This window comes from Plecotus auritus (genome assembly GCF_963455305.1).
Source record: "Plecotus auritus genome assembly, chromosome: 5".
Lineage (NCBI taxonomy): Eukaryota > Metazoa > Chordata > Mammalia > Chiroptera > Vespertilionidae > Plecotus > Plecotus auritus.
The window spans coordinates 31,634,368-31,662,039 of record NC_137776.1 but is presented as its reverse complement, the minus strand read 5'-3'; the positions used below and the strand labels follow the sequence as shown (position 1 = coordinate 31,662,039).

Below are 27,672 nucleotides of genomic sequence, written 5' to 3'. Positions count from 1 at the left end.
ATTTTATTCAGTTTATTTTGTTCTCTAGCTATTTTAATGTTGCATGACTACAATTATTAAGCTAGTGCAAAGTTATTTTACCTGCATATGACTTTAACATTATTAAAGCTTACAAAATAATACATAGCAGCCAAATGGTGAGTTTTGCGGGGGGGGTGGGCGGGTTTAAAAATATATTTTATTGTATTTTTACAGAGAGGAAGGGAGAGGGAGAGAGAGTTAGAAACATCGATGAGAGAGAGACATTGATCAGCTGCCTACTGCACACCCCCTACTGGGGATGTGCCCGCAACCAAGGTACATGCCCTTGACCAGAATTGAACCTGGGACCCTTGAGTCCGCAGGCCAATGCTCTATCCACTGAGCCAAACCAGTTAGGGCAAGTTTTGTGTTTTGCTAGTAGGTAATCCTCTACTCCTGAGCCAATGGTTTTCTTTCATTGCACAGATAAGACAGTTGCCCCATCCTAAACAACAAGACATACCCTCTCTGTCTCACAGACTACACCTGGCTTCAGCCATAAACCAAATGCTTCATCATCAGTGCAATCTTGGCAAAGCAGAAATCACAGATTCCAAGAAGTACTTTGGTTTTTTTCTCTCTGACTCAGCACTGAGGATTATTGTAAACTTCTGTCAGTTTAATTCTATTTCCCAAATTAAGGTGCAATTTAATGATAGCTATTCTTACTAACCCTTTTTATATGCTGTGATTTGTTTCACTGTTGAAAAAGAATTCCTTTAGTTTTGAAATCTATATACACTTTACATTGCTTGGTTAAATACCCCTGTGTTGCCCAGCTGGAGTGGCTCAGTGGTTGAGCATCAACCTACAAACCATGAGGTCACAGATTTGATTCCCTGTCAGGACACATGCCCGGGTTGCAGGTTCAATCCCCAGTAGGGAGCATGCAGGAGGCAGCCAATCAATGATTCTCATCATTGATGTTTCTATCTTTCTCTCCCTCTCCCTTCCTCTCTGAAAGCATTTAAAACAACGTATTTTTTAAAATACCCCTTTCTTTATTAGGTATCTTTGCATCATTCAGATTATACATGTCCTGCAAAGTCAACTTTTGAGACCTGAAAACTGTATGATTTTAAATAAATCTTATGATTGAAAGTGGAAACTCATGGAGTGCCTTAACCTTTGGCCTGCTCTGAGAACTTTTACTTAGCATATAATTGATTATTAACTTGAACTTTTACTTAATTATTTATATGTTTTCTCTCTATTGCCAGAACCTATGTATAAAGGTCCTTTGGCAGAGATATAAGCCCACCTATCACAGCAAATTCTCTATTCCCATTTGGATGGAATTGTATTTTTTCATAGCAAAGTCCACTATGCCAAGTTATTAAAGTTCTTGGTTAATTTCAGTATCATTTATATTTGTTTTATAGAATGAATATAGAATTTTAAATCATATTTATAGAGAAAATGGCTGCTTCAATATTCATCCTTGTGATTATCAGTAAATGTGATCATTATATTTATCTTTTTATTTAATGGACTTATTGCCAAATAGAAAATATATTATTGTCACTAATGCTAGTTTTTGCAAACATTATTTGTAACTCTATTTTGTATTTTTTCAAAAGACCTCACTTTCTAAGTATTGGTGACAAAGAAATTATTAACTTTGAAAACCCTAGCTAAATTATCATTAAACCACTTTTGAGTGATCCAAAACTCTTTAATAAGCGTTTTAAAATGCATGCCCATATCCTTATTGCTTCATTTATACATTCACTCACTCATTCTTTCATTTAATAAGCATATTGTGCACCCACCCACATATGTTAGGCACTGTGCTAAATGCTGGGCCTAACAAAGATGAATGATATATGGCCTCTGTTCTCAAAAAATTTACTTTATTGATTTGGAAGTGGGAGAGGAATGAACACAGGTATTGATTATGAGAGAGATGGCAAAAACATAGATCAATTTTATATATTGTGAATTGGAGAAAATGTATACAAACCACAAATCTTTGGTTAGAGAAAGGTGAGTTCTTTTTCCAAGAAGAGGATCTGGGGAAAGTGTTCCTTTTCTTGCATGGAAAACCAGAGCGGCAAGGTTGAGATAAGTCCCAGGCAGTACAGACATGGAGCTAGCAGAAGCTTTCTGGAAGAAGCAAGGACACCAAAAAGTTTAGTAAGGCTGCTTGAGAATGACAGAGGAGGGTAAAGACACCCTCTAGAAAACCACACTGCAAATAAGTAAGTAAATCTATATATATAAAAGCCTAAGCAACCGTTACAACCAGAATGACCAGTCAACCAGTCGTGATGATGCGCACTGACCACCAGGGGGCAGATGCTCAATGCAGGAGCTGCCCTTTGGTGGTCAGTGCGCTCCCACAGCCAACCTCCCCATGGCCCCTCCCCACGGCCGGCCAACTTCCCACGGCCCATCTCCCTGGGCCCCAATGTGGCGGGGAGCCAGCCAGCCAACCTCCTGTGGCTCCTCCCCTCCGGCCTGCCTGCCCCCTGATAGGCCTCAATCGCCGGCCAGGCTAAGGGACCCCACCCATGCACGAATTCGTGCACCAGGCCTCTAGTAAATAAATAAATAAATAAATAAATAACAAAGGCTGGTACTGTGGGGAGGAAATGAGGGCAAATCTATTCATGGAAACTTGCAGATAACATCTAAAGAAGGAAAACAGGCAAGGACTTTTCTAATTTAAGCAAACACATGTTTGAAGGGGACAGTTAGCTAGATCAAGATACTGGCCAATGTTGGGATTTACCCAAATGACTAAGAGGTTCTCTACACCGTCGGGATATAGATGTATGGAGAAACTACCCCATTAAAGAACAAATGAGAAGTCATCACAGGGATTCTCAGTGTAGGACACAACTGGATAAATCCAACAACAACACAAGTGCAGGGTGCAAGGCCTCCTGGGAGGTGAGGGTGGGCCTTAATCAGGTGGAAACATATCAACCACAGTGGTGTGTGCCCAACAAATGCATGGCAGTATCACTCTGATCTAGTGAGACTTGCTCCAACACACAAAAAACCTTCCAATAGAATTCCTCTTCACCACTCCTTGGCCACTCAAACCACTCATGTCCATTAGGTCAGGCCACACAAAAGAGCAGAGACTATAGAATTCTTGGCTACAGCAAACTCTGACAAAGAAAGAGGCTCACATCACTAGTCCCTGGTTATCACCAATTTTATATAACTTGAAGATTTACCTTGTTTCAGACTCTCAGTCTGTCCTGATCTTAAACGTGTGTTTGCCACTTGACTTCCTAAATTTCTAGTCTTAAAACATCAAATATTATTTCTGGATGATACAGGATGGGGGTCCATATGAAACCATTTGCTCTTTCAGAGTTTTCAGGGTGGTGCCATACATATCTTGGCCCCCAAGGAAATAACACCTGCTCAGAAGGCAAGTGCACCTATTGAAGGAAGTGCAACCTCCAGACAGAGGACCGCAGGTGATAACAGAGATGAGCCAGAGTGAGTGGGGACCAGGCTGGAGACTTCAGTTTTTTGTGACCAGAGCTGTAGGAAATCACATAGCACAGGAGAGATGTGTTATGTCAAGGTGGCCCTGTAGAAACAATGCATCCTACCTTTAGACGTGGAGATGGTTTGCCGATGAGATTAAGTACGGTGCTTCATTGTATAACATCAGGAGGTGACTAATTTGATCCTGGAAATGTAATCCATGGAAACCTTTCAGTGTATTTGTTGGTTCAACAGAGAGATATTGAAATGACAGTTGAAAATAAAAGGATGCTTGTTCACTTGGAAGCAATGAGTAGTAAGTTAATAATGCATCACCAACATTGAAGAGAAAACAGGTCCTGTTGAGTGGAATATCCTGATACACTGAACAAGTAGATCCCATTAGCTGAGAGATATTCAGGAGGTTGCCACAGTATTATTATTTTATTCAATGAATATCTACTATGTGTCAGAGTACTGTGAAGTGTCTCCAGTTAGTTAAGTGAAAAATAAGGCAGAATCCCTACATTTGTGGAGCTCACAGTCATTTAGGGAAGATAGCTATGTAAGCAAATAGTTTGAATACTATAATTAAAGTGCTTTATTCAAAGTACCATGGAAACCCAAAGGAGGGAATCTAATATTCCTAGAAAAGTTAGAGAGAACTTCTCAGAGGACAGTGACTATAAAAAATAATAACAATTCATTCATCCAGTGAGCCGGCCTTCCATTCATTCACCACATATGTGTCGAGTGATTCCAACTGTTCTGTATGCTGTGGATACATCGAACAAGACAAAAAAAAGTCCGTACTTGAGTGAAGGTTACATTCTGGTGGGGTGTGAATGATATTACCTTAAGACCATCCAGTGTCCACCTTCTGGCCTCATTTCCTCTCCCACATATTTTCCTATGGATACAGAGTGCCCTGACCACACTGGAGCATTCTGATCTTTTCAGTAAGTGTATCTCTCATCATGAAACCAGTTTCATAATGATGCCAGTTTATTGCTTACCATCACAATAGACTAATTCCAGAAGGGCACCATCAGATGAAATCAAGTTTCCGAAACTGTAACACTGAGAACCAGTTTCACACAGAAATAAAAGTGAGAAATGAGATATCTAGACTGACACAAAAAATCCTTACCTTACTTTCCCGGTGGAGATCTTTCCTGCCAATGAAAAAAAAAAAAAAAAGAGTTCTGTTTCCCAGGAGAAAGTTTGTGGAAGAGCAGCAGGAGTTTCTTTGTGAATCCCGGGAAGAACTCCCAATGCCCAGCAGGTAGTAGAAGTGAATCAAGGGACATGCCTCATTTCACATTCTCCCAGAACCCTGAGCCTTCAGACCTGGGGCCCCTTCAGTGGTGCCTGCAGCTCGTGTCACAGGGTGATTCACCGCATAGAGAGCTGCTGGACCTCAGAGACAGTCACTTCCTGAAAGAACACTTAGCCTCTTCTCTCCAAGAAGGAAGCAGAAGAACCCGGGGCCAGCGCCTCCCCTTCCGTGCACAGTATCCCTCTACAAAGAGAGGCATGCTCTCTGTACCCTTCTGGGGTTGGGACCCACTTGATGGCATTTAAAGGTGACAGGGAAAAAATGTCTCTAGAGAAAGCGAAAAGGTTTCCCCACCCTAACATAAGGGGAACATTCAAGCCATTGCAACCAGTGGTTTGAAGCCAAACTAACCTTAAAAGATCTCAGACTACTCTTATGGAAATGACCACAGTTTCATAACAGAAGCAAGAGAAAGGAAGTTAGAAGCTTCTGCAAAGCACAATTGGTATCATTCTGAAAACTCATAGTTCCTATTGACCAACATGTCTGCTTTAAATCCCTCAAGCTACTAATTATAAATGTTACACACCAGGTTTTCCTCATATTTATAGCCTTTGTTTCTTTTTGAAGTTACATGTTTGTTGTCAAAATGTAAAATGCAGACAAGCATAACAAAGAACATGTAAAATTCCCTATAATTCCATCACCTGAAAATAACTACAGCTGGCACTTTGTTGAACATCCTTCCAGCCTTTTTTCTGTGGTGAGGTGAATCTTAGGATGAGCTCTCAACATCCATTCCACCCCACACTAATGTGGAACATTCGTGCAACTTTATAGAGATTAACCTTATCCCCAGCTCTGACTAGTTCCTGATTTGACTAAACAAAATTTCAATAATCATATGACCTTGGCACAATGTTTATTTTAAGGACCAGCACCTAACTCAGACCTAAGCCAGGCAATACAAAGCATTTCCCTAGTTGCCCAGAAAAACACATGATCAAGATGATCCAATCAGATGGAAGCCTAGGGTTACTGTTAAAGGATGGGGGAGAGATATTCCTCAGGGTTTGAACAAAACGGCTCTGGGAACTATTGGTGGCCATCTTGCCATAACAAGAAAAATCACTTTCAGGTGAAAGCAGATGGTGCAGAAGGCAAAAAGAGATATAAAAAGAAATTCAGTTGAAGAACATTCTGAGCTGCTAAATTAAATTAACACCAATATCTGTCTTAACTTCTGGAGCTTCTAGTTATATGAACCAAAAATTTTGCTTGTTGAAGTCAGTATAAATTGAGTGCTTTATTACTTGTAACTAAATGAATCCTAAATGACTCATGTAGTTATTTTTATTTAAAAATGTACATACTGTTTATAATTTCCTATTTAAAAATACATCACAACCACCCTTCCTTTTCAAGATAAATACACTTTCACAAAGTTACTAATTGTTTCAGAGTAGTCTGTTATAAGGACAGACATTAAATTACTCATCCAACCCCCTATTGTGGGGCATTTACATTGTTTCTGGGTTTTTCCATATTATATAAACAATTCTCATCGAGTATCCTAAATATTAGAGAACATAGTTATTTCCCTAAGATAGCTGTCTAATGTAAAATTACTGAGTCAGATTGTGTACTACTTAAAAGGTTTTTGACTCATGTTGCCAAAGGCCCTCCCAAAAGATTATTTCATATATTCCCACCAACAGAGCATGAGAATGCCCAAAAAACTCTCAACCCAGAACCCTCATCACAGATAACGTTTCAACACAAATAAAGTCTCTGTCTATGTCCTATTGCTGTTTAATTCCCATTAAAAAAAACAAACCTTATAGAGTGCAGTAGTGTTTAATTTTCATGTATTTATTTGCTTATTATATTTTTCCTCTTCTGAATTTCCACTGACAATCTTTTCCCACTTTAAACTGAAGCACTTGCTTATTTTTATATCTCAAAAGTAAAATATAGGTGTAAGTAGATTTTAATTAAAGAGAAATTTTTTTAAAAAAGAGTTACTATATGACCTAGCAATTTCATTCTAAGATATATGCCCAAGAGAATGAAAACATATCCACACAAAAACTTGTACACAAATATTCACAGCAGCAATATGCATAATAGCCCAAAAGTCGAAATCATCCTAATGTTTGGTGAATGGATAAACAAATCTTGGTATATTCATACCAAGATTACTACTCAGCAATAAAAAGGAATGGTTACACTATAGTAATACCCACTGTCGTGCATAATATGGGTAAATCTCAAAAACATTATGCCAAGTGAAAGAAACCAGACATGAAAGATGCCAAGTGAGTAATTTCATTTATATGATATTCTGGAAAGGCAAAACTCTAGAGACAGAAATCAGCCCAGTGGTTGCCAAGAGTTAGGGTGGGGAAGAGAAAGGCACAAAGAGGTGGAAGGGAACTTTTTGTTTTGATGGAATTGTTCTATGTCTTGGTTGTGGTGATGACTGTACAACTATAAACATTTGTTAAAACTCAGAGAACTATATGCTTCAAAGGGTAATTTTTTCAGTATGTAAATTATACCTAAATAAATCTAATTTTTTTAAAAAAATCAAATGCATTATTATTGAAACTTATTTTTGTAATTTGGGGAGATTCCCCCAAAAGAAGAAAAGCAGGGAACATTTACTTCCTCAAAACTTACATGCACCATTTTCTAAAACACAATTAAGTACCTATGCACATTCACACATCACCAACTTAGTAAACATTTTTAGCAACAGACTACTTACTTTTTGAGAAAGAAATTAGATTTGCTAACGTTGTCTCTCCCTGTTCCTTCAACCTGGTCACAATTGTTTTAAGGCTGGTAAGCTGGCTGCTAGTGAAGAGAGTGTTTTGAGTGTTTCACTTCCTCTCAGAGGAGGTTAACATGAGCAATCATGGGTAAAATCAGGAGAGATCAAATTAGATCCAGTCTGCTCCTCTGAGAAGTATGGCAGGAGGAATCTATGCTCTGCCCACACTCCCTCTGATCTCTCCATTTATCCTAGTTGCATGCCTTTCCTCCCAGCTGCCAGCATCTTCTTCTCTTTGTTGGAGGATGGTTGTCAGGCTGCCAAAACCCAACTGCCTGCTATACTTGGTAAACCAGATGATCCTGGGCTGTGTCTCACAGGTACAGGAGTCCCAATAGCACTTTTGCACCTGTCAAAGACAACACAAATATGTATTTTACACCAGTGCTTCTCACACTTTTATGCTCATTGGCTGGTGAATGAGTTCAAATGCAGATTCTGCTGCCGGAGGTCTCAGAGTCTCTAGTTCTAAGAAGCTCTGAGGTGAGGCCAAGGCTGCCATCTATAGATCCCACCTTAAGTAGCAGGGGCCTCTTTCCAGGGCTCCTGGCAGGATCTAGCCAGAGACAACAAGAGGGTGTCTACACTTTGTGGTCTACTAGAGCAAGGGTAAATACCCCAGGGACAAAATGTGGCTAAGAGAAAATGGAGAAGATGGCGTTCCATAGGCAGACTGTAGAAGTTCCAGAAGCAGCCCAGATTTAGGAATTCAGGTGGCATTCCCCTGAGGGAGATGTATTTGTGGGTTGAAAAGCATAAAAAAAAATCCCTCTCCTACAACTACTGAGAGGCAACAATCTGAAACCTGCCTTTGAGCTGTGGGGAAGGGGCAGTGGGTGAGGGAAACTGGGGCCATGAAAACACAGTGAGGTTGTGAAGGATGCTCTGTGCCTTACAGCAGGAGAGCTGAGGTGGATTTTAGACCATTTCAAAAAGAGAGAAATAATTCTGGTGGCAACTAGTAATGGATGATTATTGGCAGGAGGACTGGTGTGTATTTAGATTCTGTCAGGAGACTGTTTATCTTAGACCATGTCACAGAGCACATAAGAGCCATTCATCAATTCCTTCCATATGACAGTTTCAGGAAATAATTACCTGATAAAGTGTCAAGAGTATCAAACCAGAAAATGCCCTCTCCTCTGTGCTTCCAAAACACTCCTTAAAACTACTGCTGGAACATGTATGAGACCCTTGTGTGTGTGTGTGTGTGTGTGTGTGTGTGTGTGTGTGTGTGTATGTGTGTGTGTGTGTGTTTTAAGTATATTTTTATTGATTTCAGAGAAGAAGGGAGAGAGAGAGAGAGATAGAAACAGTGATGAGAGAGAATCATTGATCGGCTGCCTCCTGCATGCCCCCTACTGGGGATCAAGCCCATAACCCAGGCATGTGCCCTTGACCAGAATTGAACCCAGGACCCTTCAGTCCCCAGGCTGATGCTCTATCCACTGAGCCAAACAGGCTAGGGCATTGTATGACACTCTTTAAAACTACTGCTAGAACACTTATTTCTGCCCGTCATTGTCATTCACCAAAGATTGACTGACTGCCAATATGTGCCAGACTACATTTTAGGCACTGGGGATCCAAAGGTAATTTACATAGGGAAGTTTTCACAGTATTTCAAGGATAAGTGGGAAAGAGAAATACACCAACAAATATGTAAGAAATATATCAAATAACTGCTATGTAGAGAATTAAAAAGGGGGTGAAGTCATAACAAGAGACTAGGTAGCTACTTTAAAGGGTGTGGGAGGATGTCTTAGTCCTGCTATAGCAAAATACTAGTGGCTTGTATTTCTCACAGTCTGGAGGCTGGGAAGTTCAAAATCCAGGCACTGGCAGATTTGGTATCTAATAAGGCTTCCTGGTTCATAAATGTAACAGCAACCCAAGTTAGGCTTCCTGTACTCAAGTGCCGAGCACAAAGCAGAACCTCTCATGAAGGTCAGCTGGAATGGACAGAGCACTTGGCAAATTGGGTTCTGCAGCTGATGTTGAACAATTCCTAGTCCCCATGCCAGACCTACTAAACCAGAATGTTTCAGGATGGGGCTCAGAAAGCTTTTTAAATAAATACCTGCAGTGTTTTTAGTGCAAATAATGCTTGGTTGCATTTGTAACATAAGAACATGCCTTTCCAACTCTGGGATGGCAAAGATAGATCATGGGCCTGACAGGCCCCTGGTGACATCTTCTACCTGCTGCCTGGATCATCTGAACACTGGTGACGACTAACGCAGGGCTGCCAGGGAAGGTGGGCCACTGGAGGAAAGCCAAATAGACGGTGAACTAGCTGACATAGCAAGTTCACATTCACGTGCTAACACACAGCAAGTTCCCAATAGTTGGAGGTTGGAAACTCCACATAGGCCATGTGACAGTGCATGGGGTGGGTGTACATACATTATATGTACACATATACACAGAGTTGCCTAATGCCTTCCTAAAATATTGCTAATTTTATTTCTCTTTGGTAAGTTATACCTTTAATTTTGATATAGACTTGATTTACATTAAGTTGCAAAACAACTTAGTCATATGCAAATGATGAATGAGATACTTATCAGTAAATAATCCACTTTTTACCCTACTGGCTCTTACCTGTCTCTTCTGGATGGCTTGCCAAACACTCAAACTTCTGGTACTGGTTAGGAATATTTAAACATGATTCCTATGTTTATATATTTCACATGAAATATATAAACATAAAAATACATTGTTTTGTATTTTTCCCAAAACAAAAACTCTAAGAACCAATAGGATGGTTGTTAGGCCAAGGAAAAGGGAGAAAGGGGAGGAAAGGTAAGCATGCTGTTCATGGCTGTACTGGGACCTATGCAAAGATTATATGGGCCGAACTATCCAGAGTTCTCAGGATCAGGTGGCCTTCTTGGAGCAGATAACACAATTTCCTGCAGAGGGCTAGTGAAGGAAGAGATGAAGAATAAATACTCTCACCTGGAAATTTTCCAAAAGATCCTCCAGATAACCTCTATTGTCATCCAACCCTGATATCCTATATAATAAAAGCCTAGGTGGCCTGACGCCCTCGCACGACATCATCACAAGATGGCCACCACAAGATGGCCTCCACAAGATGGCTGCCACAAGATGGCCGGCAGGGGAGGGCAGTTGTGGGTGAACAGGCCTGCAGGGGAGGGAAGTTGGGGGCAACCAGGCCTGCAGGGAAGGGCAGTTGTGGGGGACTAGGCCTGCAGGGGAGGGCAGTTGTGGGCAACCAGGCCTGCAGGGGAGGACAATTGAGGGCGATCAGGCGTCAGGGGAGCAGTTAGGCATCAATCAGGCCAGCAGGGGAGCAGGCAGGTGAGCAGTTAGGAGCCAGCAGTCCCAGATTGTGAGAGGGATGTCCGACTGCCGGTTAGGCCCGGACAGTTGGACATCCCCTAAGGGGTCCCAGATTGGACAGGGTGCAGGCCAGGCTGAGGGACATCCCCCTTTCGTGCACTAATTTTGTGTACCGGGCCTCTAGTAACATCAGAAAAACAAAGCTGTTAAGCATCATGCAATGGAGAAAATGATTGCATCAAAGCACAATGGAACCAAATGGCACTGCCATCAATATCCAAAACCAAATTAATCCAGGGTTCCCCAGACAGTTCATTCACATCCTTGTTATTCATGGAGGGCTGGGAAGCAATTGAGAAGAGAGGGCTAAGGAATAGAAAGTGGAGAAAACCTTTTTTTAAAAGCTCCTCCCTCAACTCTCATTCACAATGGTGGGAATATTGACTGGTTCAACCACTATGGAAAACAGTCTGGTGATTCCTCAAAAAAATAATAGAGCTACCATATGACCCAGCAATCCCTCTCTTGGGTATATACCCAAAAAACTCGAAATCATGTATTCACAAAGATATATGCACCCCTATGTTCATTGCAGCATTATGCATGGTAGGCCAAGATATGGAAACAACCAAAGTGTCCCTCGATAGAGGATTGGATAAAGAAGACGTGGTATATACACACAATGAAATACTACTCAGCCATAAGAAAGGATGAAATAGTGCCATTTTGCAACAACATGAATGGACCTTGAGAACATTATGCTAAGTGAAATAAGTCAGTCAGAAAAAGCTAAGAACCATAGGATTTCACTCTTATGTGGGATATAAAACTGAAACTCATGAACGAAAACAGCAGTGTGTGGTTGCTAGAGGGAAAGGGATCGGGGAGAAGGGGGTCCTAATATAAGGTGACAGGAGAAGATTTGACTTTGGATAGTGGGCACACAGTACAATATACAGATCTTGTAACATAGAAACTCACACCTGAAACCTATATGTTCATGTTGACCAATGTCACCCCAGTCAATTTAATAAATAAATATTTTTAAAAGGAAAAAAAAAAGAATAAAGCTTCTCCCTCATGGGTCATATTCTGGATGTGGCACTGCTCCTGAAGAAGCATGGAATGGCATTCCAGGAAAATACCTGTGGTAGGCTGCATTTTCCGAAGATGGCCACAACAATACCTTCCATCCCACCGGTTCTTCTACACATGGCTTTGTCACTCCTGCCCTTGAAAGGTGGACTACAGTCCTGGCTGGTGTGGCTCAGTTGGTTTGCTGATTTAATTCTCGATCAGGGCACATGCCTGGGTTGCAGGTTGATCTCCTTTACTGGTATCTCTTCCTCTCCCTCTTCCATCCTCTCTCTCTAAAAATCAATTAAAAATCTTTCAAAAAAGAAAGGTGGACTACATGCCCCCTCCCCACCCCAATCCTGGTGGGCTTATGACTTCTGCAATCAATAGAGAACACCTTCACCGTGTTCTGGAACACTAGTACTTGGAGCTCCAAGCTGCTATGTGAGTAGTCTAATTAAACTGAGGCTGCCAAGCTGGAGAGGCCAGTGGAGGTGCCAGCTGAGAGCCCGGCTGTCAGGCAATATCAGTAGTCGGCTATGTGACTGTGCCATCTAGCATGTCCAGCCTGGCTGACATCTGACTGTCCCTATGAGAAGCATCAAACCAGAACTGCCCAGCTGAGCCCTTCCCGAGTTCCCGACCCACTAAATCACAAGCAAAATTAAATGATTATTTTAAGCCACTAAGTTTGGGGGTGATTTGCGACACAGCAATAGTAAAGGGAACAGTATATGAGTAAAAACCTGAAATTAACAAAATTTCAGACACTTTTCTTCCCTTGCATAATTATTTCTCTTTTATTATTTCACACTCTCCATATATGTGGATCACAGCCATGATGGGACCCCCTTCAAAGGGTTGAAAAGGGAATGTTGGTTTGTGGTTGCTTCCACTTCCAAAGGCTGGTATGATTCAGTCCCCAAATTTTTGAGAGTGGACTTTCCAAGTGGGTAGAAAAAAGGCAAATAGCTATGTCATATGGTCTGAAAACTTCTAAAGTTGCTTTCCTTCTCACCAACTCTCTTTTCTGTAAAAGTCTTTGTAATTCTACCATTAGAAATGAAGAGCTCTTTGGAATTATCTGCCTTTTTAGTCTTCCAAGAAAGTGACAGCAAAAAGAAAACCAAGAAAGCTAATGCAGCTTAACATAAAAAGGAACCTTCTGCCTGGCCAGTGTGCTCAGTGGTTGAGCACCGACCTATGAGCCAGGAGGTCGTGGTTCAATTCCTGGTCAGGGCACATGCCCAGGTTGCTGACTTGGTCCCCAGTGTGAGGCGTGCAGGAGGCAGTAGATAAATGATTCTCATCATTTATGTTCCTATCTTTCTCTCCCTCTCCCTTCCTCTCTGAAAATCAATTGAAAAAAAAAAAAAATATATATATATATATATATATTTTTTTTTTTTTTTGAAAAGGAATCTTAAAACAACTAGTGAGTTAGGAAGTGAGCAACAGGAAGTGGCTCTCCATCACAGCTGCTGTTGAAAAAATTGGTCATATGCTTTGTATGCATATATGCATAACCATGGACACAGACAATAGATAGGGTGGTGAAGGCCTGGAGCAGGGGGGGTGGGGACAGGCTGGAGGGGGCTAATGGGGGAAAAAGGGAACATATGTAATACTTTCAACAATAAAGACTTAAAAATAAATAAAAATTGGTCACATGTAGGGAGGTGAACAGGGTTTGGTTGGTTTAAGTTTGTCAAACTCTGTATGAAAAGGAGTAAATAAGTAGTAAATATTTTTGGCCTTATGGCCACATGATCTCTGTCACAACTGCTCAATTCTGCCATTGTTGCTACTTTATAGCACAAAAACATTTATAAATAAGTGGATGTTTTATTTCAACAAAACTTGGTTTCCCAAAAATGGGCGTTAAGCTGGATTTGGCTCAATGTGATGACCTCTGGCTTAGATAATCTCTGGCATTTTTTTTCAACCCTTAGATTCTTTGATAAATTAACCTTCAAAATGCCTACATCCCCCAAAGTGGTTCTTTAACAGTTTGAACTTGAGTCTGAAATTAGTTTTATATCCAGGTCCATGAGAAAGGGTACTGGTGGCCCAGGGATGGGCATGGAGAGCTCAATGTACAAAGGAGGAGCGGGCTGCTGAAAACTCTGACCTCCTTGACCTTCAGAATGTAGGTGACCTAAAGTCAGAGGAGGTCCCTATATGGCCAGCTTCTGTTAGAGCCCATCTCCATACTGGCCCACCCCCACCAGCAAATGGAGAGCAGGAACCCAGAGAGCTCTACTTGTTTCAACTTCCACGTATTAAAATGAACAACATTAAAACGTGTTCATAGCAAGAGCAGAGGAAAGGCCAATTTTCTCATCTCCATAATGAGGCAGATGAAAGCTGATGCCTGCCAGTCCCTAGAGTAAGGGCCTCCGTTCAACAAGGAGCACCAGCTCTCTAAGAGGCACGGAGGTGGAGTAAAAAAAGCTTTCAAAGGGCTAGTAGCAAGGAAAAACATTGAAAGAACTTCAATGGTGTGTTTCTTCCCCTTTGCCTCTTTTTTCATTCTTTCCACCTATTACCTTCATTTTATGACATTCTGCACTGAGCTCATCCAAGGAGAGTTGGGCACTTTAGGGAAAACAGAGTTCAGATAGGAGGGAGCAATAACTGAGTCATGCTGGCCCATTTCTGCTGCCATGTCAGGCGCCCCCATCCTGTAGACTCTGCCACACAGCCATCCACCTCCCCTCTCCCCAACACACACACACACACACACACACACACACTCACACACACACACACACACACACACACAGAAAGCCTCAGTATTCACCAGACCCTGAGAAATCGGTCCTACTGGCCTCTCTTGTGGGTTAACTCCTTTGATAGTTTTATGCTTCCACTGTAGTGGCTCTGGACCTCAAGACCTCCAGAGGGGAAAACTTCATGGCACCTGCTTCCCAGCTTCCTGATAAGTGGCTCTGCTGGACCAGAGCCCCACCAGGTCCCCGGAGAGTGGAGGCAAGACCTTGTCTGGGCTTTCACAGTATCATTTTTTTGTGTTCCCTCTTCCTGTTTCTCTTCACTGTGGGGAAACAAGAGAATGACACATGCAAGCACCTGGGCTTTTGTGGGATGAAGTGAGTCCTTGAGAAGGCACATGGGCCTCTCCTGTGTGCTATCTGGCCCAGCATGTTGACTTCATCAGGATGTTTACACATAGCAGACACTCAGAAAGTGTGAATTGGTAACAAATGGTTTAACTCAGTCATTTTAAATGTCTAAATACATAATAAAGAATAATAGCTAATTCCTACAGCATTCTTAAGTATCCTTTAAGTGATATTCAAAATATGTCATATCTGGTAAGGCAGTTACCCACCAGTCAGAATGGACCCAGACTTGGCAAGGACTGGGAGCTTGTAGTGAGGAGCCAGGAAGCAGCTATTTTCCTATTTATTAACCATGATAGAAATGTGTCAACATGTTGATACTCTGCATGGTCATCCTGTAAATACCAGATGAACCTTAGCCTTGCTGTCTTCAAAATGAACTGGGAAACAGTTTTGGACAAATCACATGGACTAAGCTTGCCTCTGTGACTCCTCTATCTCACCCCCACTCCCTGAACGCTCACGCTGGCCTAGGCCTCCTTCACCCCTGGGTGCTCTGTTCAGGCATCATTCCCTTCGATGCCTCCATTACACTAAGAGACAGCTCATGCTTTAAATACCTTTATCCAATAATAAAATGCCTCTCCTATAATAAAATCCATGGAGGGTGATTTTTAAGGGAGAAAAGTTTTTAATATTTTTATTGATTTTTACAAAGAGAAGAAGGGAGAGAGAGAAGAAGAGAGAAACATCAATGTGAGAGCAAAACATCTCACATGTTTTGTGAGACTAGGTCAGAATTAAATGTCTGAACTTGAGGACCACCTCATCAGAACTCAGACTTGACCTGAGATCACAGCACATGAAATGAAGGAGGAGGGGAAACACAGAAAAAGTCCTGTCTCAAAATATCCTTCTCTCACCTACCTTCTGTCAGACACCTAAAATCCACTGAATCATAAGATTTTCTTAAGATTACAGAACCAATTAAAATAAACACAGCCCTTGGGAAAATGTGATAACTCATTGTTCATTCATCTATTCATCTTTGCAAAATGTTTTTTACCCTTGAAAATAGGCAAGACATCTACAACTTGCATCATTTAAGAGTGATCAAAATATATCTCAAAGCCTCCAAGTCCCATCTTGTTGTGTTTTCACTTATCAGTTCTCTGCTTTCATCACTATCTGAAGTTAGGTCATCTGTTTACTGGTCTACTTGTACCCTGTCTCCCCTCCCCCAACATGAACCTTACAAGGACATAAAAGAAGCTGCAAAACTATTATTCTCTGATGTATTTGAGATAGTGCTTCCTGGCAATTGTCTTCAGTTTGGTTCAAATAAATTCTTATATAAATTCTCTATAGGCTTGGATGTTCTTACGTCTTATGTCAACAGATTAGTTCAAGGGTTATCAAGAACATCTTTGCTGAGTGACAGAATAGAGTCAAGGGTTCCTTGAAGTATAGAAAGGAGAGAAGGGCATCTCAGGCAAAGGGAATTATATGACAAAAGGCACACAGGTAGAAAACTGTAAGGCCCTATGCAGAGACTGAGGTGATTAAGGGAAGGAGGATTTGGTCTGGCTAGAGCCCAGGACATGCAGAGTCCCATGGACTATATGGTGGGGGCTGAGGTTGGGAGAGGAGGAGGAGATGGGGTGTGGGTGCTTCAAGTGGAAGACTTGATTCCACAGAGGTGTAACATGATCTGAGATTTACTTCTGAAATGAATTATGGTAATGAAGACACTGAGGACTCAGGAGGTGGCAGTTTGGCCAGAGGATGAGGAATATAATTTCCAATAGTCTAAGGTAAATAGTGTAACAGAGCCAGTTGGACACAATTAAAGGACAAATTGACCTCTGTGACTTAATGAGTGAGGCATTACCTGGAGAGGAACAGCAGGAAGGGAAAGGTGGGCCACAGCATTCAGAGTGAGTTGTACTCCAAAGATTCTTAATTTCCTTGACAACTTTGCTCTGCACTGTTCCTGCTCATACATGTCATTTAAATTCTGAACCTCAGGCAGTCATACTGAGACTTTCTTCTGCTCTATCCAGTTCAAGAAATGTCTCCCTGCAAATCTCATCCTCTCTGTGCTTCTCACTGCTGCTGATTAAAATGCCCAGAGGCAAACTTCAAGACAGACATACCCTTTTAATCCCCAAGGTGGAGCTTTTCTGGAAAAAGAAGCAGATGAGCCTTGGTTCTGGACTGAACACGTGAAAAGATGTTTTCCCATAGCAATTGTTTCTTTGTCGGCAACTAGAGAAGGTCTGATTTCCAGAGATAGAAGTAGAGAGGACAAGAGCAGCAAACCAGAAGATGTTCTCCAAGGTCCCTGGGAACAGAGAGGGACCTTCTGACACACCCAACAGCAAGGAGTAGGCCTCATTCAAATGTGCCCCGTATGTTACTGAAGGCCACTCTGGGCCTGGGGCCACTGAAAATCAATCACACATGAGAGCCATGGATGCCATTGTAATACAAGGCACAGTGGCCATATGTGATTCAGGATCCTGACACTTGCAAGGGATGAATCTCAATTAAAACGGGCTTAAGAGCACATTTTGGTTCATGTAATAGAAAAGCACGGGAAGATTCTGGGAAGAACGGCTGGGCTCAACTGCTTAAATGAAAGCATCATTTCCTTGCTTTTCCAACTCTTGGATCTCTTCTTGTGCTAACTTTAACCTTAAATAGTGCACCCCCTGTGCTCCATGAGATAGCAAGAGACCCCCCTGGCAGTATCAGGCTTGGGTTCTACCAGCTTTGCAAGTCCAGCAGAGAATGCCTCTTTCCCAACAGTTACAGCCAAAGAGCTAGGACAGGGATGACTAGCATGATTTAGCTCATGAGTTCATTCCTACACCAATTTCTACAGAGAGCAAGAATGCCTGCATAGCATGGGCATGAATCCTGTAAAAGCAGCTCATTTCTCAACAGAGATAGCTCAGTGCCAGGCTCACTGTCAGCCCAGTGATGGGCCAGGTGAGTGGTACCACCTGCCAGCTACTACTGCTGTATAACCTACTTAATTCATGATTGGACCATCCTTCAATTCCACTGCTGTAACCAACTTCTTAGAATGCAATTAACTTAGTGTGCATATATTTGGACTTTCTTTCTATAGTCCTTTGTTGGAAAGCTGACTAGAAACTCATGGGCAGGGAAGAGTGTGCCAAAGGGCAAGTTTTGCTGGTTATGATTGGGTAGAAAGGCAACTTTTTCATTGGGCATCCTCAAAATATCATTATTTGCAAATTACTCTTCTTAGACCCAGTTGATTTCTTCAAGAAAGGATCTTCCAGTCTCTTGTTTGAGAACTATAAGCCAGATTGATGGTGTCTGGACAGGTGAAAAGTGCTGGAAGGTCTCACTGTCCAATGAGCAGACTTCAGTCAGTCCTCCAGCTCACACCTTCTGTCCTGCCTGATAGCTGAGTGTGAACACTCTGTAGTTCAATTTCTCCAGAAAACAAATCCCCTGTGGGGTGGGGGTGGGCAGTTGCTTGGCACATTGTTCTGATGCAGTTGGCCTGGAGTATGGTTTGACCATTTGGAATTTTGAAAACTCCCCAGGTGATTCTAATGTTCAGCCAAGGCTGAACATTGACACAGCCTAAAAGTAGCAAGTGCCAGACAAATGTCAGTTATTTGCAAAGCATCTTCCTGAACAATTATTTACTGATAATTTTCTTATGGGAACTCAGCATTTCACTTAAGTGTTATTTTAAAAGTAAGTGTCCTATCATAAGTGGAATTGAAAAGCAACTCTACCACTTGTCAAGACCATCCTAAATGTACAAAAGAACAGAGCAACCATCCCCTCACTCCTCCCAGCCTACTGAATTTTACTTTATAACACTTGCCTCCTCTTCCTCCTCCTCCTCCTCCTCCTCCTCCTTTTTCTTCTTCCCATTTTACAGAAGATGACATTGAAATGTAGAGATGTTTAGTGACCTCATTAAGAGGTGAAGTAAGTGGTGAACCTTCAGATTTGAATCCAGGCCACGAAGCTCCAGGGTGCATGCTTTCAACCACTAACGTATGCTGCCTCTCAAACGGGCTCTGCTGTAAGGCAGTTTTTGCTCCCAAGTGGAATGGATTTGGATGACACCATTACTGCTACTTTAGAAACAAGTTCCCTCATTACATGCCAAGATGGTGCTTCCTATGCATTATCTTAGTTAATTCTCACAATAAACCTTTGATGAGTACTGTCATCAGACCCATGCTAGGGCTCATGCCCAGGTCACACAGATGCAGAAGAGAGAAGCTGCGCTTCCAGCTCAAATATGACTGACCTCACAACCTGAACACCTAAGCACTGTGTGTTCTTGGCCTCTGTCACAGAGGCTCTGCCACTTCGCAACCAGGAAGAGGCCAGCTCCTTGATTTTCATAATCACTGGTTACACAGTCCTAATAGTTTCCTAATGCTGGCCTCAGCCTTCACAATACATTGAAATAATCTGATATTCTCTTGCAAAGGAGCCAGGGTAGGCCCAGCTTGGGAACTGGCCTGGTGAACAAGGTTGCAGAAACAGCCTGGGGCTGGAAGATTTACTATCAAGGTGAAGAGAAAAACTAGGGACCTGAGTCACAAGGCCAAGTCAATAGGAGTGAGGTAGCAAACAGAATGGAGGAAGTCCAAAGTCAAGGGCAAGACAGAGCAGAGGTTTTCAAGAACACTGTGATAACAGGGCTGAAGAGCTGCAGCTCATTCTAATTGAGCTCTGGCTAATAGGTTTCCTATGTTTGTCTGTCCAGCTTAAAGGTACAGGGTAGAAGTATACAAAATCCACCAAAAATGATCATAGAAAAGAGAACTACCTTCCTCCTGTGTAAAGTAAAAGAAACTGTCTACTGAGTCTCCCTTAAACTATACATCATCCCACAATACCTTGTATTAATTTTTTTTAATATATTTTATTTATTTTTTACAGAGAGGAAGAGAGAGGGATAGAGAGTCAGAAACATCGATGAGAGAGAAACATCAATCAGCTGCCTCCTGCACACCCCCTACTGGGGATGTGCCCGCAACCAAGGTACATGCCCTTAACCAGAATTGAACCTGGGACCCTTCAGTCCGTAGGCCAATGCTCTATCCACTGAGCCAAACTGGTTAAGACTATCCTGTATTAATTTTACCAGATATAACCTGTCCCACAAGAAGAGAATGGTTCAAGTGCTCCAACCAAAGCCTTTTTTTCCCCTTAGATTTGCAGCATCCACATCTCATATCTTCAATTGGTTACATTAGAAACATTTGTTACTGCAAAGAAGGCCACACTGTGGTCACACCTAACAAGAGGAAGTGTTAAATATTTCGCACCCATATTCATGGAGTCCCAAATTTATCCTATTTATTATTGACATTCTCAAAGCATATGATGTGCAGTTGACTTTTGAGTATTGAGCATGGATGTTTAATGCCAATGATCCATTTCTTGACATTCAAAATATGTTAAAAATAGTATAGTTTAAGAGAAATAATAAAATTTAAATCCTAACCTATAAAACATACATTTGGTATATAAATATACCAGTACATGAGGATTCTTATAGTCTCAGAAAGATTCACCAGGCATTACTGAATAACCTGAGAGCATTTAAAATAATATTTGATCTACATGAAACTTTTCTTTTTTTTTAAATATTTTTTATTTATTTTTACAGAGAGGAAGGGAGAGAGATAGAGAGTTAGAAACATCGATGAAAGAAAAACATCGATCAGCTGCCTCCTGTACACCCCTACTGAGGATGTGCCCACAACCAAGGTACATGCCCTTGACTGGAATCAAACCTGGGACCCTTCAGTCTGCAGGCCGATGCTCTATTCACTGAGCCAAACCAGTAAGGGCTACATTAAACTTGTCAAGAAAATGGGTATTAAATAAAAGAAGAAAAATCTAGTCTGGCTGGTGTTGCTCAATGGTTGAGCATCGACCTATTAACTGGGAGGTCACAGTTCGATTCCTGGTCAGAGCACATGCCCGGGTCGCGGGCTCAATCTCCGCTGTAAGGCATACAGGAGGCAGCTGATCAATGATTCTCTCTCATCATTAATATTTCTATCTCTCTCTTCCTCTCTGAAATCAATAAAAAAATATTTTTTAAAGAAGTAGAAAAATCTATAGCTGCTGGAAAAAGTTTTAATGATTTGCTAATACCATCATTGATTTCATAAAAGTTAAACAAATAATGTATAATATTAATCAACAAAACTATAATACAATCCCCATGAACCAAGCCTTGGTCCATGGGGATTGTATTAAGACCCAGGTGTGAGAAAGTGTTTAATTTCCAAGTTAGTAACAGATCTGGCATTTTTAGACCTTCTACTCTTATGAAATCATATGCTACTACATAAGCATACTGGTTATCAGAAAGGAATATGTAAAAAACTTGAAGACTAATGTAATGTAAAGACAGAAACATGTCTCTGAGTTTGCTTTGTATCTAATCACCTTGATCTGTTCTTTGAATTTCAATTCCTGGTAAATGTAGGTTTGAAACTACTAGGGGCAGTAGTTTTGTTCGTGCTTCGAGGTAAAGTCTGGGGAGGTCCTAGACCAGCAAGAAAATTCAAATCTGAAGTGCTGGGACTTCTCTCATGATCTTGCTTAGAACACCCCTATTGAAAAGCAAGGGCCTTCTCATAGGATCTCATGCCCCAGATATTCAGGAAACCATGAGAGCTCTGTTGCAGCCTGCCTATCTGACAGGTATGTCTGGGCAGCAAGACAAATGCAGGTACCACGAAGCAGCAGATAGGCTGATAAACTTTAAAACAGGTAGATTCTTCTATGTGTATGCATTAAACAAATGTGTAACCGGAACAACACAACTATGACTGCATGAAAATTATTGCTTAAGGAAGATTCACTGTATCTTGGACTTCAGGCACAGAGAAGTAGATTCAGCATTATACTTATAAATGATAACCCAGTCTCAGGACTGGTTCATATATGGTCTACTCATCAGTTTGGGGAGATTTTAAATTTAGATTTTGGTTTGTATTTTTACAATTCAATAGTTTTTAGGATATTCACAGGCTTGCACAACCCATCGCCAAAATCACTTTTACAGCATTTCCATCTCTGAAACAAGCCCTATACCCATTAGCAGTCTCTATTTTCTGCCCAACACCCTCAGCCCTAGGCAACCACCAATCTACTTCTGTCTCTATAGATGTTCCTATTCTGGACATCTCATATAAATGGAATCATGCACTGTGTTGTCATAACACTGACCTCTTTTACTTATCATTATGCTTTCAAGACTTGTTTGCGTTGTAGCACAGATGAAACAAATTATTTATCAGAACAGCCTTTAACAGGAAAGGAAAATCGGGATCTTGAAGATACATTTGCATGTCCATGTTTATTGCAGCATTATTTACAAAGCCAAGATATGGAAGCAACTAAATGCCTGTCAATGGATCTGTGGCTAATGAAAATGTGGTATCTGTATACAATGGACTATTATTCAGCTCCAAAAAAAAAAAGAATATCCTGCCTTTTGTGACAACATGGATGAAATTGTAAGACATTAAGTGAAATGAGTTAGAGAAGACTGCATGATCTCACTCATATGTAGAATCTGAAAACAAAAGTCAAACTCATAAAAACAGAGAATACAACGGTGGTTGCCAGGGGCTGAGGGATAGGGAAAATGGAGAGATGTAGGTCAAAGGGTACAAACTTCCAGTTTTAAGTTCTAGGGATATAATGTATAGCCTGGTAACTATAGTTAACAATACTACATTGTATTCTTAAAATTTGCTGAGAGTAGGCCTTAAGCATTTTCACCACTAAAAAAGGTAAATAGTTTGGCCAGTGTGGCTCGGCAATTGAGTGTCAGCCCAGGAATCAAGTGTTCCCCGGTTCAATTGTCAGTCAGGGCACATAACCTGGGTTGCGAGCTTGATCCCTTGTGGGAGGTGTGCAGGAGACAGCCAATCAATGATTCTCTCTCATCATTGATGTTTCTATCTCTCTCTCCCTCTCCCTTCCTCTCTGAAATCAATAAAAATATATTTTTTAAAAGGTAACTATGTGAAGTGATGAATGTGTTAATCAACCTGATTGTGGTAGTCATTTCACAATGTATATGTTTATAAAATCATCACACTGTCCACTTCAAATATATGCAATTTCATTTGTGAATTACATCTCAGTAAAGCTAGGGAGGAGAAAAGCCTCCTAAGAGACATTTTAGATGTGAAGTACCTTTCAGAGTAGAAGCATTGCAGATAGCAGATGAGAGGTTGCCTGGGTGTGTGGAGGAGCAAGGACTGAATTACAAAGGGAACAAGGAAAATTCTGGAGTTATTTGAAGTGATGGTTCCACAGACTTATGCTAAAACTCATCAAATTGTACATTTAAATATGTGCAGTTCATACTATATCAATTATCCCTCAATAAATCTATTAGATTTCAGAGGGGGGGGGGAAACAGACTTAAAAGCCTTACACACCTCTTTTAAAACAAAATGAATCATCTGAACTTGATATGTTTGCCAGGAACCCCAATCTTGACTTGCCGTCAGAAGCCTTGCTGGAATGAATGGTATTGGAGGACAGCCCAAGAGAACACTAAGCACCTAATTGCTCATGTTCTGATGAGCAAACGTAAAACATTTGGACCCATAAGCCCAGTGTCTCATCAAAATGTCCTCACTTAGCCACAATTTCTCAATGTTCTCAATTATTTTTTAATCAAGATTTTAAAGAAGTGGCTATATGAAATGTATGTGACTATTCTTTTTTGCAAAAGAAGAAGAAACAAGAAAGGAAGAAAGAAAGGAATTGTGGGTGGATAGAATAACAGTCTCTCAAAGATGTCCACAGCCTAATCCCTGCATCCTGTGAGTATGTTACCTTACATGGCAAAGGGAAATTAAGGTCACCGGTGGAATTAAGATCGCTAATCAGCTGACCTTAAAACAGGGAGATTATTTGGATTATCCAATAACCCAATAACCAGTGGGTAGGCCCAGTGTAATCCCGAGAGCCTTTCAAAGTGGAAGTGGGAAAATAGGAGAGACAGAAGGTGGTGTGACTATAGGGGAAAGGCACACAGTGATGTAACATTGCTGGCTTTGAAGACAGAGGAAGTGGCCATGAGCCAAGGAGCTGGTGGCTCTTGCCTTGAGCTGCCAGGAGGAACACAACCCTGCCAACACCATGAGGTTAGCCAGCTAGAACCTATTTCAGACTTCTGACCTCCAGAACTGCAAGATAATAAATCTGTGCTGTTTTCAGCCACTGAGTTTGTGATAATTTATTACACCAGCAATAGGAAACTACTACAGTAAAATAGCCCTGGCTTCCTTTATTCCCACATTCACCTCACAGGTATTAAAATTTTTGCATTGGCGAATCATTGTGTTGGGAACAGGGGAGTCATACATGGAAATGAAATTTGTGTCTGGTGCCCATGAACGAAGGTAATGAACAACAAACTGTCAGATACTGGAGAAAAAGCAGCGAGCCGTGGGACCCAGCATGGGACAAAGGATAAGGGATTTTTCAGTCCTCCTTGGCCAAGAATACTGCCAGTCCTGTCTTGCATCTACAAACTGCCATATTTTGTGGCCCAGAGTTGGGTGGGGGTCTTTTTCATTACGGGTCACCTATCTCAGAGAAATGGAAGTTACTCCTGTTCTCACCTGCATCTTGGGTTCGGTTTCAGGTCCTCGCCTTCAGTAATAAAAACGTGCAGAGCATTAGCGAGCCTCAGCCAAAGCTATAATCTACGACCGGCCACAAGAGTGTGCACGTGAGGAGACTGCAATTTTTTTTTCTGCCAAACCAGAATTAGCCGGTACAGGAATGAACGAGCCTGGAGATTTGAAATTGCACTGATTGGAAGGGAGCTCAGGTTAGGTTCGGGCTACCTCCAAACCAACCCTTTTTAAAGACCGAGGTCTGGAGCTCAAAGCTTCACCAGACGCTCACCTGGCCGGACATCAAGCGACAGAGGAGTCCGGAGCCCCACACCGAGCGCACGGAGCCGGGTGGAGCGCCGAGCCGCAGGCACCCACAAATCCAGGATGATAGGCGACACTGCAACAAATCTCTACGCCCAGCAGTTCAGGGGGCTCCGAGGGAAACAGCAAGTCCAGGGATCCGGGCCCGGAGCCCAGTGAGGCCGCAGCCCTGCGCGCCCTGGGCGGTGAGTATCCCGAGGCCGCGCGGCACCGCGGGCCCGGGAGATGGAGAGGCCCTGGGGGCATCTTGGAATTGGGGGCTGTGGGTGGCACCCCGGAGACCCTCGGGAAGAGGCGGCGCAGACCCTGGGCAGCGTCGGGAACGGCTGCCTGGCGGTCGAGGGCAGGGCTGCTCGAAGTGCCGTGGTCGCGCCCAGGCAGCCTTTGGGGAGGGAGGTAGGGGGGCTCCTGAGCTGCTGGTGAGGCCACCTGGGCGGCGGGGCAAGAGGCTGAGCGCCTCGCTCTCCCAGTGGCCACGGTCCCGCGCGCACCGTCCAGGGGCCTGGCGCCCCTCGGAACCTACACTCGGCTCTGCCCCGCACCCGGTCCCGTTTCCCGTCTTCTCTCACAGCCTCCAGCAGAGGGGAGATCGGGGACTGAGGCTAGGGGACATTCGGGGGTGCGCATCCTGCCGGGACTGCGATCCGCGCCGCTTTCCGGTGGAGCTGGCGGGTTCCGAGCGCGCCAGGGGATGAGGGGTCTCTGGGCACCTCGGAGGGGGGCAGGGGCGGCGCTCGGAGGGGGCGCTGAGGCTGGGTGCCGCTCAAGGCGTGCAGATGCTGGTCCCCCCACCCCTATAGCGGTTCCGATCAAGGCTCCCAGGGAGGAAAGGGGGGGGGGGGATGATTAAAATGAGGCGAGAGACCCGGGAGGGCCATTTCGGAGCCAAATGCCGCCCAGGCCACAGACGTTGTTTTAGCTCAACTCTGCTTACCCGATAAGCCGTTTTCTTTCCGTGGAAAAGTTGATTCAGCCTCTTAGCAAGGATGAGTGTGGGTTATTAGTGGCCATTAGAAAGATTCCTTTTCCCTTTCTCTGGCTTCTTTGTGGTTTAGTGTGAGTGTGAGAGTGAAGGCGCGGCGGGAGACAAGAACGAACGGGGGCGGGATGTAAAATAAGCTTTGGAATCCGGCAGGCCTGGGTTCCAGTTTGGGTTCCACTACCTGCTAGTTTAGTTTGTCCTCTCTAAACTTCATTGCCTCCATTTGACAAATAGACTCAGTTTCCTCCTCTGTGAAATGGGACATTAATACCAACTGGACAAGATCATGGTGAAGCCACCCAGCGCAGTGCCTGGCCCGTAGAAGGCATTTATCTGCCTATTTTCCCCAGCCGGGGTCCCTCCGGTTCCTCCTGTGCTGTCTTCTCCACACAAGCTCAGCACCAGCCTTGGCTGCTCCAGTCTCTTCAGCCCGTTGGCCTCAAGTGCCGGTCCAAAGGCCCAACAGTTCCTGGGCAGCCAGGTCTAGAGGCAAAGTTTCTACAGAGCAAGTTAAGGTGGACCCTCCGGCCCTGACCGGTTTGGCTCAGTGGATAGAGCGTCGGCCTGCGGACTGAGGGGTCCCGGGTTCGATTCCGGTCAAGGGCATGTACCTTGGTTGCGGGCACATCCCCAGTGGGAGGTGTGCAGGAGGCAGCTGATCGATGTCCCTCTCTCATCGATGTTTCTAACGCTCTATCCCTCTCCCTTCCTCTCTGTAAAAAATCAATAAAATATATTTAAAAAAAAAAAGGTGGACCCTCCGCCTCAGCAGGGATCTAATAAAGAACCTGCTGCCAATGTGCTCTCTCCACCTTTGCAGAACATTGTCATTTTAATTTTAACTTGGCACTTTCCTCTTTGCTTCTTATTTATTATGAGCTCACCGCATGCTCACATCATCACAATAGCCAAATTAAAAATGAACCACTTGCTTATGAGAAGTACTCTGGTACCAGAGCTCTGGAAATTTAATTCCTTTTTAATCTCTGATGTGTTACTTCATTTCCCCCATTTATGATTTCTTTTTCACCGTTCATGAACTCACATTTGGGGAGAATGGAAGGTTGACTATTGGTCCCAATAGTATCTTTCCATTTACTTCCTTCGCTTTCTTCAGTGTGAAGTCCTAATGATCTTCCAACAGGGGAGCTTAGAATGGGTAATATATTTATTATAGATTGACCCTTAGTGGAAGACCCACGTTTCCATGCCTCCATTTACCCCTGTATGCCACATGCATGTTGTCATTTTACATGTGTGTTAGAACATGGGAAGGTTTGGAGGGAGCCTTGAAGGCCTTAAGGTGAAGAAAGACTTGGAGCCTGGGGCAGAGTGGTCCAGAGACCTCTCCTAATTCTCCCTTTTTCTCCAGGTGCACAGGAGGATCATAATATGCAAACAACTCTTTCTAACTCATAATTATAGAAATGCTAACATGCTATAAGCAAACTTGGTGGAATAGACAGACATTTTTCTTCTGTTGACTTTTGGGCTTTTTTGTTTGTTTTTTAAAGGGAACTTTTAAAATTAATTTTAGAGAGAGAGGAAGGGAGAGGGATAGAGAAACATCCATGTGAGAGCAAAACACCTATCCACTGCCTCCTGCATGCACCCCACTGGGGAAGGACCTGCAA

General features: G+C 42.7%; 1 protein-coding gene and 1 long non-coding RNA gene across 2 annotated transcripts in view; one reads left to right on the top strand and one right to left on the bottom strand.

Moving 5' to 3' along the window:
• Window positions 1-1,859: 1,859 nt before the first annotated feature.
• Window positions 1,860-26,755, bottom strand: LOC308249348. Its single transcript, XR_013960712.1, has 5 exons — window positions 25,991-26,755; window positions 7,521-7,935; window positions 4,622-4,646; window positions 3,597-3,676; window positions 1,860-2,127 (listed from the first exon to the last, which is right to left on the bottom strand). It is a non-coding gene; the product is annotated as an uncharacterized lncRNA (long non-coding RNA).
• The window catches only part of SLC16A14 (solute carrier family 16 member 14), a 31,546-nt gene continuing 28,152 nt past the window's right edge, over window positions 24,279-27,672 (top strand). Inside the window, exon 1 of the mRNA XM_080670674.1 lies at window positions 24,279-25,241. The gene's annotated coding sequence lies outside the window, so the exon portion shown is untranslated. The remainder of the gene's footprint in view (window positions 25,242-27,672) is intronic.